Raw genomic sequence first — 12,986 nt, forward strand, 5'->3', positions numbered from 1 at the left:
AATATGTAAATAACACAAACCAAATACTACAATCTCGTTAAAATAAAACATTCCACCAACACCTTAATCATACAATAACACCAAAATATCACATGAATAATACCAAAATAACATCATAACAACTCCACAATAACACCACAGTAAGACAAGAATAAAATAAAAGTAACACCACAATAACACCAAAAAAACTCGCAATAACACCAAAAATAACACAATAATAACTCGTGAATAACAGTGCAATAACACAAAAATAACACCAGAATAACAAAATAGTATTGCCAATAACAGTACCGTCCCATCTCAATAAAATCAAAACATTTCATCTTAGTAACAACACAATATCACCAAAATAACACCACAATAATAGTATAATAAAACCACAATAACACTATAATAACAAATTAATGATATCATAATACCATCAAAATAACTCCATAATAACACCTCATTTATAACTTCTAAATATCAGAAAAAACTCAAGAATAACACATTATTAAAACCCAAATAACATCTACTGTGACACCATAACAATGCCTTTACGATGATGTCAATATTTCAGGCACAGTTAAACTCATATCCGTTTCAAACTGCTCATCATTATCTTCAAAATTCATTATTAATATTTCTCGCATGAGAGACGTCCATCGCGGCTACTTGAAACACTAGCTTCTAGAATCACAAATGAAAAACATCACAAAATAAGATGAAAATATGGCAAAACACATTTTTTCAAAGGGCTGAGCTGATTTGAGTTGGGTACCGCATTAAAAAGAAAATGTTCAGTTTTATTTTTTTATGGATTGAGGTCGGGAAGCAGCTTTAGTATTTTCTCCATCCCTTCGCTCTCCCGCTCTCGCCTCTCCTACCCTAAACCCTGGCCTACAGCCTCTCCCTCCCGGTTTCGCCGAAAACCATCGACTTCATGATCGAACCTTTGCGATACACTCGCCATCATAGCTAGCTGGGAAGACAACGACGGGATCGTGGCTTACAGAAACTACCGAAACTCCCATCTTTCTCATCCGTCCGCCCCGCTCCTACCAGAAACCATTTATAAAGGTAAGCCTGTTCGCGCCAGTCTTTCTCTTCGCTCACCCCGGATTCACTAAATCCGCGGATTCACAGGATTTAGTAAATCCCGGATTTATCGCGAATAGGGGTCATTTTGGGATTTACGGGATCTCAGGATTTACCGAAACTTTTTTTTGCTCTTCGGCAGGATTTAGCTTAAATTCTGTGTAAATCCTGCTTAAAACCAGCTACCAAACAACCCCGTAAAGTACTGATTTAGATGGCAAGCAGCTAATAGAGCTTCCCATTAACATTTTTCCTGTATGGGCCAAAGTGGCAAAAGAGAAAAGAAATGATTCTTTCTCCTTTATTAAGCGTATCAGGTTTTAATCTTTGTATCTTTATAAATTTAATAATGTTCTGAGGAAGGTAACTAGTGATGTTTCTTTAGTGAGTTATTGATGGTTATGCATTGCTCAGCCTAAAATGCTGAAAGACTATCCTAACAATAAGAAAATATATTTGATAGGAAGATAAGCTCAATGCATTTGCATACTAGTATTTGTAGATCTACCAATTATGTACCGTAATTGAATGCTAGCATCAACGGAGGAAGGTTTGGAGCAAGATTCTCAATAGACGTTATGTTGCATCAGCAATAAGGATGGAGAAATGCTTAGCTTGGGTAAAACAGACTTTTTTATTTTACATTTGAAGTCTTACCTAAATATGTATCAGTGGTTCTTCATACTAGCTCTTAGTGGTTTTCTAGAGCATATACTCATGACTATGCTTTTCATTTCCATATAAAATGATGGATGGCATCAAATTTAAAAATCTTTGATGTACCTTTAAACTATGTGGAATGAGTTAAGTATCAAGTGTGAGTGGGTGATGCAGGAAAATGGGATAGACATATTAACGATTCAACCCGTACCCACCCATGAGGTCTGCCATGACTCAATCCATCCAAATTGAATTATAAACTAGAAAGCCCATACACCAATTTTTTGATTGTTAGCCTCTTCATCCATGAATACTTGAAAAATGAATGAATGTTTTCTTCAAAAGGCACTTATGTAGAGAAAAGGCACATAGAAAATTACCACCAAACATGGCTTTTTTTGCATAATTTAAGCCTGCCATGAACACCATGCAAGTGAAGATGATCATTATTGAAATTTCCGATGCACATAAAATCACATTTCCTTAAATTTTTAACACAACCAACTAAGGGATTATGTATATAGCTTAGAAATATGTATACGGCCTAGAAGTGCAGCAAACTTGCTCCATGTAATAACTCGTAACTGATGCTATGCGTCAATTCCTCAATCAAACTAAAGCCGTTAAAGTGCATTGGGCCAAGACTAAAGATTTTAATTATCGTGTGTCGTGTCGATACGAGCACAACAAATCTAAGTAGAAAAAAAATTACAACCAACCAAGCTTAGTTTTTCTATTTTTATTTAATACCCCTCATTGTAATTGGCATTCAAAGAGACATTGGGCAAAATACTAGAAACAAAACTCAATCCATGATCTAACTTACAAGAAATCTCCTTTCTTAGCGGTTTGCTACCTTGTCTGGCTTCACCAATCATTTGGCAACCTCTAATCAGGTAAAACTCTGGCAACGGGAATTATCACATTATTTACTATTATGCATTTTAATTTTTTTTGCAAGAATTCAAACCTTGACCTTTACTTTATTAGAGATAAAAGGTTGAGCTAGTTTCAAATCAGGTGAGCTAGGACTCATCAGATAGTGAGAGAGGCCCGATGAAGGGAACTTCACCAATCATTTGGCAACCTCTAATCAGGTAAAACTCTGGCAACGGGAATTATCACATTATTTACTATTATGCATTTTAATTTTTTTTGCAAGAATTCAAACCTTGACCTTTACTTTATTAGAGATAAAAGGTTCAAATCAGGTGAGCTAGGACTCGTCAGATAGTGAGAGAGGCCCGATGAAGGGAAATAGTGTGTTAGAGGGTTTGGAGGTTGATCGTGACTTTTATTAAAGTGGCTGTGGAGGATGCAATTAATGCTCAAGATAGTATCTACTACTCGAGCACTGAGGAACAATGATTTGATGCCCCATACATCATCTCTTTCACTTACTTTCATTGCATCTCTTCATCGAAGACAAAAGCTTGTATCCGGAAAGATGGATTCCTTGAATAAGATCTCTTTACCCCATAGCACACTTCTATATTTACATTGAGAACTCTTTCTCTCTCTCTCTCTATATATATATGTGTGTGTGTGTATAGCACAATGCGGGAGCGCTCTGGCGTCGGCGTCGACATTGGCTTCCTAGAATTCCTACGCACTAATGGAGTTTGATTCTTCCTTCGGCTTGAGCACCGACTTAAGTCCTTTTGGCCGACCTCTTCGACTGTATGATCGTCGTCTTCTTCGCTTTCATCCACAGATTTCACGCGTCTCTCTCATCACTGCCGTGAAGTGCTGTCTGCGCGTGGACTCGGCTTTGACTCCCTCTCTTTCTGCACAACAGCTCCGGATTGAGCGTAGCACTCACGTCCTCCTTGCATGCAAGCGAGCTCGTCCTCCCTGCACGTACGTGAGCTACGATCGCAGTCCAGACGCAATCACCGTAGCTTGCCGCTGTTCAACTCCCTGTTCCATGGCTTCTGCTCCTTCTCAACCACCAACTATTTCAGTTTTACACCTTAGGAAGACTTCTTTTGTTGATATGGTTGGCTCTATGGGATCATATCAGGTTTTCTCTCAGGTTTATCATGAATCATTCGAAGGTCAGGAGGACTGCAACCTTATCAAGAAGACGTGTAGGAAGAGTGACAAACTAGTTCTATTTTTCTCTGATGTTGAAGTTTCCAGCCTGGTTGACAAGTGAAAATTCACCCTCATTGGGAAGCTCCAATCAGTACATCTTAAAATGAAAATCGTTCGAAAGGCTTTTGAAGATCTCAAACTATTGAAACTTTGGAAGGTTGGTCTCTTTGATGGTAGACATGTGATGATACAATTATCTAAAGTGGAAGACTATGCAAAAATATTTTCCAAAAAGTATATGAAAATAGATGGGAAATATATGAAACTGCTTAAATGGTCCCCTGATTTTGCCCCTAGCCAAGACCCACCTATAATTCCAATCTTTAAACTACCTGGCCTAAAGTTGCACTACTTCAATCACCAAGTTCTCTATTCTATTGGAGCTGTACTATCCTAAAGTTGCACTACTTCAATCACCAAGTCCTCTATTCTATTGGAGCTGTACTATGAAGACCTATGAAATTGGATACACTCACCTTTAATCTAACCAGACCTTCGGTTGCAAGAATTCTTGGGAAAGAGATACACTTATGAAATTGGATACACCCACCTTTAATCTAACCAGACATTCGGTTGCAAGAATTCTTAGTTGGGAAAGAGATACACTCAATGGGTATTGACAGCCAATTGTTGCAGAACAAAGACTCTACTACTGTAATCACTATAAACTGTTTGGGCACACCATTGTCAAATGCTTCAGGCTTCACCCATATTTGAAATCGGTATGTCCTAACAACATCATCCATGTGGAGGAAAATATAACAGACACTGTTAATCTTCTAGAAATGTTGAATGAGAATTTGACTGATAAGACTACTCCCCACCAACCAGATCAACAACTTTCGCCTACTGTTGTTGAGACAGTTCTTCCTCAAATCACAAAAAACTACGAATTTTGTTGTAGCAGATGCTAACTGAAGTGCCTTGGAACCACCTATTGCGAGAGAAAAGGGTACTCAAGTTCTGGAGGAGTGTCAGGATCAAGGTGTGCTGCAGGCTGAGTCAGATCAACATACCCCCGGGGTGAGCTCTCCATCGAAGATCCACCTATTGTTCAGACGGGACTACCTCTGACATATGATTGACAGGTTTACAAATCTAGGAAAAAGAAAAAAGGAATGCTAGATCTCAGTAATTTTCAGGATGACTGTCTCATAGTTTCGGGCGAAAGCCCACATCTTAGTATGTTGCTGGACTCCCTCCCTAGATCTAGGGGAAGAGGAAGCAGTAAATCCACCGACTACACCCACCATGATTATGAGTTGTTTTCTTTTTTATATTTTTGGGGATTACGGTCTCCTTTTGAGTATGTTGTAATCTTTAAAATTGAAAAAAAATTACTTTTAATATTCCATCAAAGAATAATGGTAATATATATATATATATATAGATATATAGTTATATTCATATAATTGTTTTATTCATACTAATATCTTCAAATAGATGTTTCTCATGTTGTAATTGACTGTTTGTCAATCAAAACCATCCTAAGAGAGATTTGGGTTCTTGCTTTGATTAATTGTTCTAGTAAAAGAATCTAAATTTAGATAATTATTATTAATTGTTGATGAACTATTATAAAAAAATAATTACCGAATGATGAAAAGTAGGCCTATTTTGAGTTTAGTTTGAGCTTCACCATTTCAAGATTATGGCATGACTGGGTGACCTGTAGTGGGGTCATCTAAACCATTATCTATGTAATACAATGTACATTACTTGCTAAAGTTAATTAAATTGAAATTAAAAATATTTGATGCCCTATATTTTCTCCATATTTTTTTCGCCTTTCCTGCTCTTTGGTGTGGCCCGAGATTGGATCCTTAGTTTGGGGCAATGATTAAAGACCTTTCCATGATATGTAGGAATGATGTCTATGCTCTAGTAGGTTTAGTTTGATGGTGGATTTAGGGATTTGGGTAACAAAAGGTTGCTTTCCATGATAAGTAGGAATGATGTCTATCCTGCAGTAGGTTTAATTTTATGTGGATTTAGGGATTTGGGTAACAAAAGGTTGGCTGAGGTCAAAAAGCCTTGTTCAACTTGTGAGTGTTTTAAACTATAAAATTATGGTGCGGAAAATTAGTATAACTCAGGGCTTTGAAATCACTTGGAAGTGTTAAAAGGATGAGTCTTGATTTATTGTAAAAATTTCCAAAATTTTTCTGAAGTTGAAAGTATCTTTGGGATTTTGTAAAAGATTGGATTTGGTGGAACAAAAAGTTGATTGGATTTTAGGTTTTGGGGAGAAATTTTAGGTGAGGGAAAATAACCGAAAGCAATGTTGAAAGCAAATATTTCTAATTTTGTTATAGAGTTTTTAAAGGGTTTCCAAGGGATATATGTCTATTAATTGGTCTTTAGAGCAAGGCTAGATCTTTGCTTCTTGAATCAAGGTTACATTTTTGTGAAAAAAGAAAGAAAAAATTGCAAATGGGTGGTTGAACCATAGTAGACTGTGAGAACAACAATAATCATGTAGGTTTTATAAAAAACACAATTTAATCACTCACCTAAGTGTTAGTGAGAAGAGTTAACCAAGTACCCTTAAGGTGAGGCCGACGATGAAACCATTCCCCATTGACATGTTCACATAGTTTCTTATCAAAACCAATAATAATATTTTCATTCTGGCAAAATAAATACTAAATAGTCTTTATACCAATTCAGTACACTTACATATAGATAGAGAAAGGGAAGAGGGGCCGATTCCATTACTTTTTTAAATTTTGAATTGAGAGATGTAACTAACTAGTAACTACTATCACCCTATAACATCCTTGGCCAAGCAAGTGAGAAAAATAAAATTTCTCTTTTAACTTGCGCAAATAAACATTTTTCACATATTTTAGTTAAAATTCTTCTCATAGTTTGAAAATTCAAACTTCAAAATTTCAAAATCTTGAATTGTAAATTCAAAATTTCAAAGTATGAAGTTTAAATATTCAAAGTATCACATATACTAAAAAAATATATTTAAGCACACATAGTCTTACAAAATAAATTTTATACAAATTACGCATAAATTATAAATCTTGATAATTGATTTTATCATATTTTGACTCTGTGATTTGTCCATTTTTTATTGCATTGTCATCTTGTGCCACATAGATTTTCCTCTCTCAGTCCACGATAAAAGCCCACTTACTTTTAGTTCTTTGTAAAGCAAGCTATATGAAATAAGGGCTACTTCTATCATTGCATTTTATTTCTAACCAACAAACTTTGTCCATTCTCTGTTATACTCATTGCATTTATTTGTTCGTAGATCTTAGAGTTCAACAAATGTCTCTAGATGAAAGAAATCATCATTTCAAGATACTTTTGAACAATAATAGTGGCATAAGAAATCTTTGGGTTGCTCCTAAATTTAGGTCATCAACCGTCTTAAACAAAACCCAGTTTTGAGCTTACTAGAGACTTGGTTATTGATGTTTAATCGTTATTATCATTATGAATCTCATTTACTAGACCTAAAATAGTTTTTAAAAGTCTAGGAGGTTTAAGTTTTTGAATTTTTTGAGCTTACACTTGTGCCTAAACTGTTGGAACTGATGAAGATTTTTTTGAACGCCTTAATGTTCAAAAAATTGATTTATGATATCATCTATCTTCATGTTATGATTAGTGTGGTGATGGATGAGATAATCATATGACCATTATAAGAAACTCAATCATCATGGAGATCATAGTACAAATATATGCTTCAACATCAGTTTGTATTGGTTATGAATTTTGATCCTTATGAGACTAAGAATGTTTGTAATGATTGATATAGCAACAATTGTAATATGATCAATTGAAATTACGAAACTAGTTGTAAAATAACCATTTGTAACATGACTCATAATATAGCTCAGTGTATTTATTGTATCGACAAGAAAAGAGCTATGATCGTATATAATCATAAAATGAACTTGAGTATGATTCATTGTTTTCCTAATTTGTTACTTTCGTAGAAGAATTCTCTCATTCATTAGAGGATATATGTTTTTTATACCATATGATGTATAATATGTTTTTTAAGGCCTACTATCATAGTGATGAAGATTGACTTTTTAACACTAATTTAGATTATATCCATAATAATGTTTTGAATTCATGCTTATAGGATTGATGAAACATCTCAATAAAATTATATCATTGTTGTAAAATGAGTGACAAGAATGATGAGTTAGCTTAGGGAAAAGGTGGTTTATATATACTTAAAAAAATCATCTCTATTAATAATTAATATTAAAAAGGTTTTCTCTAACAAAAATTAATGTTGAAAATGTTAGCTTTAATACTAATTATTGTAAAGAGAAATCACTCTTAATGTCAATGTGATTATGTCCCTTTGATAATTGATCTCCTTTTTGGCATTCTTTTTGACCTTTAACCTTTCCTGATTTCTTCTTCAAATTCGATTTCTATTCGATAAAAGCGATGGTTTGTTGAGAGTGATTATGGGGAAAAAATGATATTTTTTATCAACTGGGGTTTTCTAAGGAAGTTGGATCTCATGCCTTGAGAAAGAGTTTTGTGTGATGCTTTGTTAGGATCTACATTTGTACAATGTGTGTGTGTGTGAAAGAGAGAGAGTGAGGGTGGGGGGATGGTTTGCGTTGAATCTGAAATTGTCCGGGATGCACACCCATGAAATAGAGCATTTAAAGAGGGGAGAATAAGGGAGAGAGAAGACTATACTGAATAGTAGAAGCACTAACCTTTAATTAAGCAAATGACCCTCTCTTTATAGACATTGAGAGTGAGGATCTAAGATTACATTTATGCCCTCTATTTATTAGCTTTGCGAGGGTTATTTTGGTACATTACACGTGTTTGATATATTGGCTGGAAGGACCTTTGCATTCGCTCAGCGACCTCTGATTGGTCGTTTGGTATTGGGTCGATCATCTATTTTTTAGGCTGCCGGTCATATGTGCAATAACATGGACTCCATTATTGCTTGAGGGTTGACAGCCGGTCGATGAGTTCCTCTGTTTGTCACCATCGTACTTTATCGTTGGATTGCTTCGAAATTCATGCTGGTATATGTTTCTTATACATATTTAGTTCTCTGATTTCCTTCTTGAAAGCCATGCCACCAAAAGAACAAGAGAATTTCTTCCTGATACAAAAATACAAAGCCATGAATCCAATTTATGATGAATTTATTGCTTAATAAATGATTTCCTTAGATTTTCGTGTAAAAGTTGCTTTAAATAAATTGCGATAGAGTTAGGAATCGTGTGCCATCCTCTTTTCTCTCTCCCTGTGAGATCTCCATTGTCTGCTAAGTTTTTGGATTGCAGGTGAAGGAGCTTCTGGGACCGCGTCTCATGATAGAGATGCTTTGATCAGGGCCCTTGGGGGCTTGAGAGCTAAGGGTCAGGAGGGAGGAAAGATGAAGAGAAAACCGACAGAGAAATCTATTGGGGAAGTGCACAAAAAAAAGTTAGCGAAGAGGGTAAAGATTACCAACCAGGAGGATTAGATGGGGTGCTCTAACTCACTCGTTGGGTCATAACAGGCAAAACTTCGAGAGCAACTCAAAGGGCGATTGATTGATATTTTGATGGAGCCCACCGTCCCAACCAAGGATCCGATAGGCGTAGCTAAGGCACCTGCCCAACCTGTTCACGAGGGTTCGAACTCTCTAGTTGCCGAGGTCAACCAGACAGTCGAAAGTGACCTCCCACCTAATCAACTAGGAGATGAGCCTCTATCTATTGTCAGATAGGGGAAAACTGGTTAGGGTGAAGTGTCTTTTCCCACATCCGAGTGGAATCGAATTGTTGGTATGGGGTCTCTGTTTGGTTAATATCTGAGTCTTTTATGTTTATGATGCCTTTTGATCTAGTCGTAGAGATCCTGACGATCGACTCTTTCATTAGATCTCGGTGATAACCTGCCTGGGGAAGCTATTGTTGTGGACTAGGTATCGATGGGAGGTGACAAGCTTTGTCATGAAGCACAAGGGCGGACCGCCGGGATAATCTCGATGTGGTTTGGAAGGAGGTGACCAAGGGACCCCGCAAATATCTTCCTATTCTTTTGCGCATCGCCTTAGCGAGATGGAGGAACATTTTGCTCGAGCCATGGGGCATCTTCAAGGAGATGATGTCCGGAGAGTTACTACTTATATGGAGAAGGTGGATTGAATGAAAGGGGAAGTTGCTTCCTTGCGGGAGGAGTTTGTGGCTCTCCGGGGGGAAACAACCCTCATTCGTGAAGAGATGTTGCGCCTCCGCTTGAAACTGACCTCGATTTGGGAAGCTTCCTCCCTGTCTTTGGTTCAAATAGAGATGGAGGGAGCCGATTGTCTTAGGTTAGGGGGTGAAATTTTATGCAAGAGATTGCTTCATCGAGGGTTTGTCTCGGGCGATGCCACAAATGAATGGTCTTGTAAGGTTTTTCCTCTCGGGGTAGCCTTTCGATGGATTTTTTTTCATGTAATCGGCAGTGCGAGTAAATAAAATAATATTTTGTTTTTTGAATTATAATCAATTCCTTACCTCGTGTACCGTGTCGATTTAACTTCACATCATTGCTTTCCGTCAGTGGAGTGGTGTTTCACATTCCTTCTCTGTATAAATGGGTTCACGTTACTCACTCCGGCAGTCTCTTTTCCTGTCCTCTTTCTCCTAGCCTTTCTTCGTTTCTCTTTGCCTCCATGATGACCAGGAAGTGTCACATGAAACCTTTAGCTCGATCGCTACCACCGAAACCTCCATCCTGTCTGCGACGGAGGTAAAAGAACTCTAAGATCATAATGTATTTAGTTCCACAACCCGACTTCGACCTGCAGTGAACCATGAACGGGCTACAACTTGTTTGGGGTTGATTTGGCTTTTTACAAAGACCAATTTAAACAAGGTCTTCGATTGTTGTTATGCAAAGAACTCTGTGATTTTTAATCCGTTGGAGCTTATCCCAACGCAAGTTCTTTCAAATTTTATGGCTGCTATTATGTCCTTCGTCCTTTTTTGTCGGAGGATGAAGATTCCATTGTCGATTGAACTATTCAACAACTTTTCTTGTTCAGAATCGGTTAGGATGGCTTTGTCTAGTTTGCCGCGGGTCACAAGGTTCAGATACTGGGCCTTGAGAATAAGATTAAGGATTGGAAAGCCAAGTTTTTTGCTGCTTCTTGCACGAGCAGTTGGGGGATTCACGCTCTCATATGGAGTGCGAAGTAAAAAAACACTAGGAGTTATCTGGCCACCTCCCGACTCATGGGACACTGATCGAGGGTCAACGCCTCTCTGTGTTCTAGTACTTGGACCCCAAGATTGTCGATCGCATGATTTGATCGGAGGGTGAGGATATCATGACCTAGGGGTTGTGAACCGCCTCCGACAATCGTGAGGTTGCCCGGGAGAAGGAGGTTGCAGAGCGAGCGACCGTGAAGAAGCTCCGGGGGAAAGGTACCTTTCAGCAATTTGGGAGAGGGAGAGGGCACTTAGTTTCACTTGGATCCGTCGAGGAGGAAGCTGAAGGTAAGCTATTTCTCTCCATTTTTCCCTATTAGTTTGTTAAGTCATTGCCAGCTTGATTTTAGTTTTTGGATTAAGGATTATTTGTGTTGGGCTTGCTTTCGCAGGGGAGCGAGGAGGATCCTCTCAAGACTCCAAGTATCCTTACGTTCGACGATTCTGGGGAGGCCTCGATGACTTGTGAAATGCACTCTAAGATCCCCGGTGGAACCACCTTCATAGGTTCGAAGGAGTAGGGGAAAGTTGGTTGTACTTCTCACCCCATTTCAGAACCACCTTCATAGCCCTGAAGGAGCAGGGGAAGCTGGTCTTACTTCTCGTCCCATTTCAGTTGGCGTCGAGTCTGAGGAAGAACACGGGGATGGTGCGAAGGGAGTAGGGGTCATTCCTGGTTGGGAAGGAAAAGCTCTTGCTCCAGACCCTCCATCGCCTCTTGAAGAAAAGAAAAATGTCTTCGTCAGAATGGACTTTTCTGGTGACCGAGGAGCTAGGGTTTGGACCAGCGGTCATTACACACATCGATAGGGAAACGTAGTGGTTCCTCCACACCCCTATGAATATATATTACCTATCTACCCTTGTAGAAATGTTCTGGTCTTCCACTTTTGAGAAGTCACTCCAATCTATGGACAGATGGGACATGTTCCAAACGACCGATCGACCCATATTACGCCTTGGTTTGAGAGTCTTCCCACTTTCATTCAATTATTTTTGACAGAGCTAATGAACAGATCGAGTGGTCGGCTTCAAGGTTCCAGAAGCTGAAAAGACGAGCGGTCATTGCCGAGGAGAGATTGAAAGTTTCCTTGGCTGAGAGAGAGTTGAATGTCCGGGAACCTGAGGTTCAAATGGTTGCTCTTCTAAAAGAAAATCGGGAATTGAAGGAGAAAATATCCTCGATGATAACAAGGGAGGAGCACCTCGTGGGACTCTCTCGCCAGATAGAGGTCGACACTTTCCTCGCCATCGAGAGATTTGTTAAACACAAGTTGGTCGAGCCCAAGTGGTTCGAGATTGAAGAATTTGCCACTCTTTTCTCGGTTCTGAAGATGAAGGGATTGATCCTACGGGCGGCGAAAGGTTGGCCATGCCGAAAGAGCAGAAAAAGCTGAGGAAGAGGAAGCTGACGACGAAGGAAACTGAGGACGTTTTTTTCTTTTCTTTTTTCTTTTGAATTAATTTTTTTGGGACAATTGTAAGCATTGGAATGCATTTTTTGAATATATTTGTAAGCAATTATGACTTTTTCTTTTGAAGGAAAGGGACAAATTTTCTCTCTTGTACCTCAGTATTTTACCTTGGCTCATGTTTCTTGAAGTTCCCTTTTTTATTGTTACGGTTGGCGGCTCAGTCATTGATCTTCGAGAGTGATTTTATTTTGTGAGTTGATCTCGAGAAGGTGCGACCTTTGTTTTGTTTAGCCGCCAGTTTTTCTTGAGCAAATCCTAAGGGTGATCGCCTGGATGTCTCTCATGGAGTTCGTCGTTGCCGGGCGGTGAATCACGTCTAAGGAAGAGTTAATATAGATTTTTGGGACCGACCGGACGATCTTGTGGTCACGGTCGACCGTTCTTTATATTAATTGGGTGGCTTATGCCGTGACCGATATATGTCCGGGGAGTTGGAGCCGGGTTCTAACCTTTCACTTGCGTGTGTCCCGGTCGCTCGATA

The 12,986-nt window shown here is 38.5% G+C and overlaps 1 protein-coding gene across 4 annotated transcripts in view; it reads left to right on the forward strand.

Moving 5' to 3' along the window:
* Positions 1-779: 779 nt before the first annotated feature.
* LOC110031844 (geranylgeranyl transferase type-2 subunit beta 1-like) overlaps positions 780-12,986 on the forward strand; it is a 34,656-nt gene continuing 22,449 nt past the window's right edge. Inside the window, exons 1-2 of one of the 4 annotated variants that reach the window (XM_020735262.1) lie at positions 781-1,059; positions 1,220-1,394. The gene's annotated coding sequence lies outside the window, so the exon portion shown is untranslated. Of the gene's footprint in view, positions 1,060-1,219; positions 1,395-1,528; positions 1,697-12,986 lie in introns of those variants that run through there. The other 3 variants (XR_002294775.1, XM_020735261.1, XM_020735263.1) reach the window with 3 other exon arrangements.

This window comes from Phalaenopsis equestris, unplaced genomic scaffold (assembly GCF_001263595.1).
Source record: "Phalaenopsis equestris unplaced genomic scaffold, ASM126359v1 Scaffold000851, whole genome shotgun sequence".
NCBI classification, from domain to species: Eukaryota; Viridiplantae; Streptophyta; class Magnoliopsida; order Asparagales; family Orchidaceae; genus Phalaenopsis; species Phalaenopsis equestris.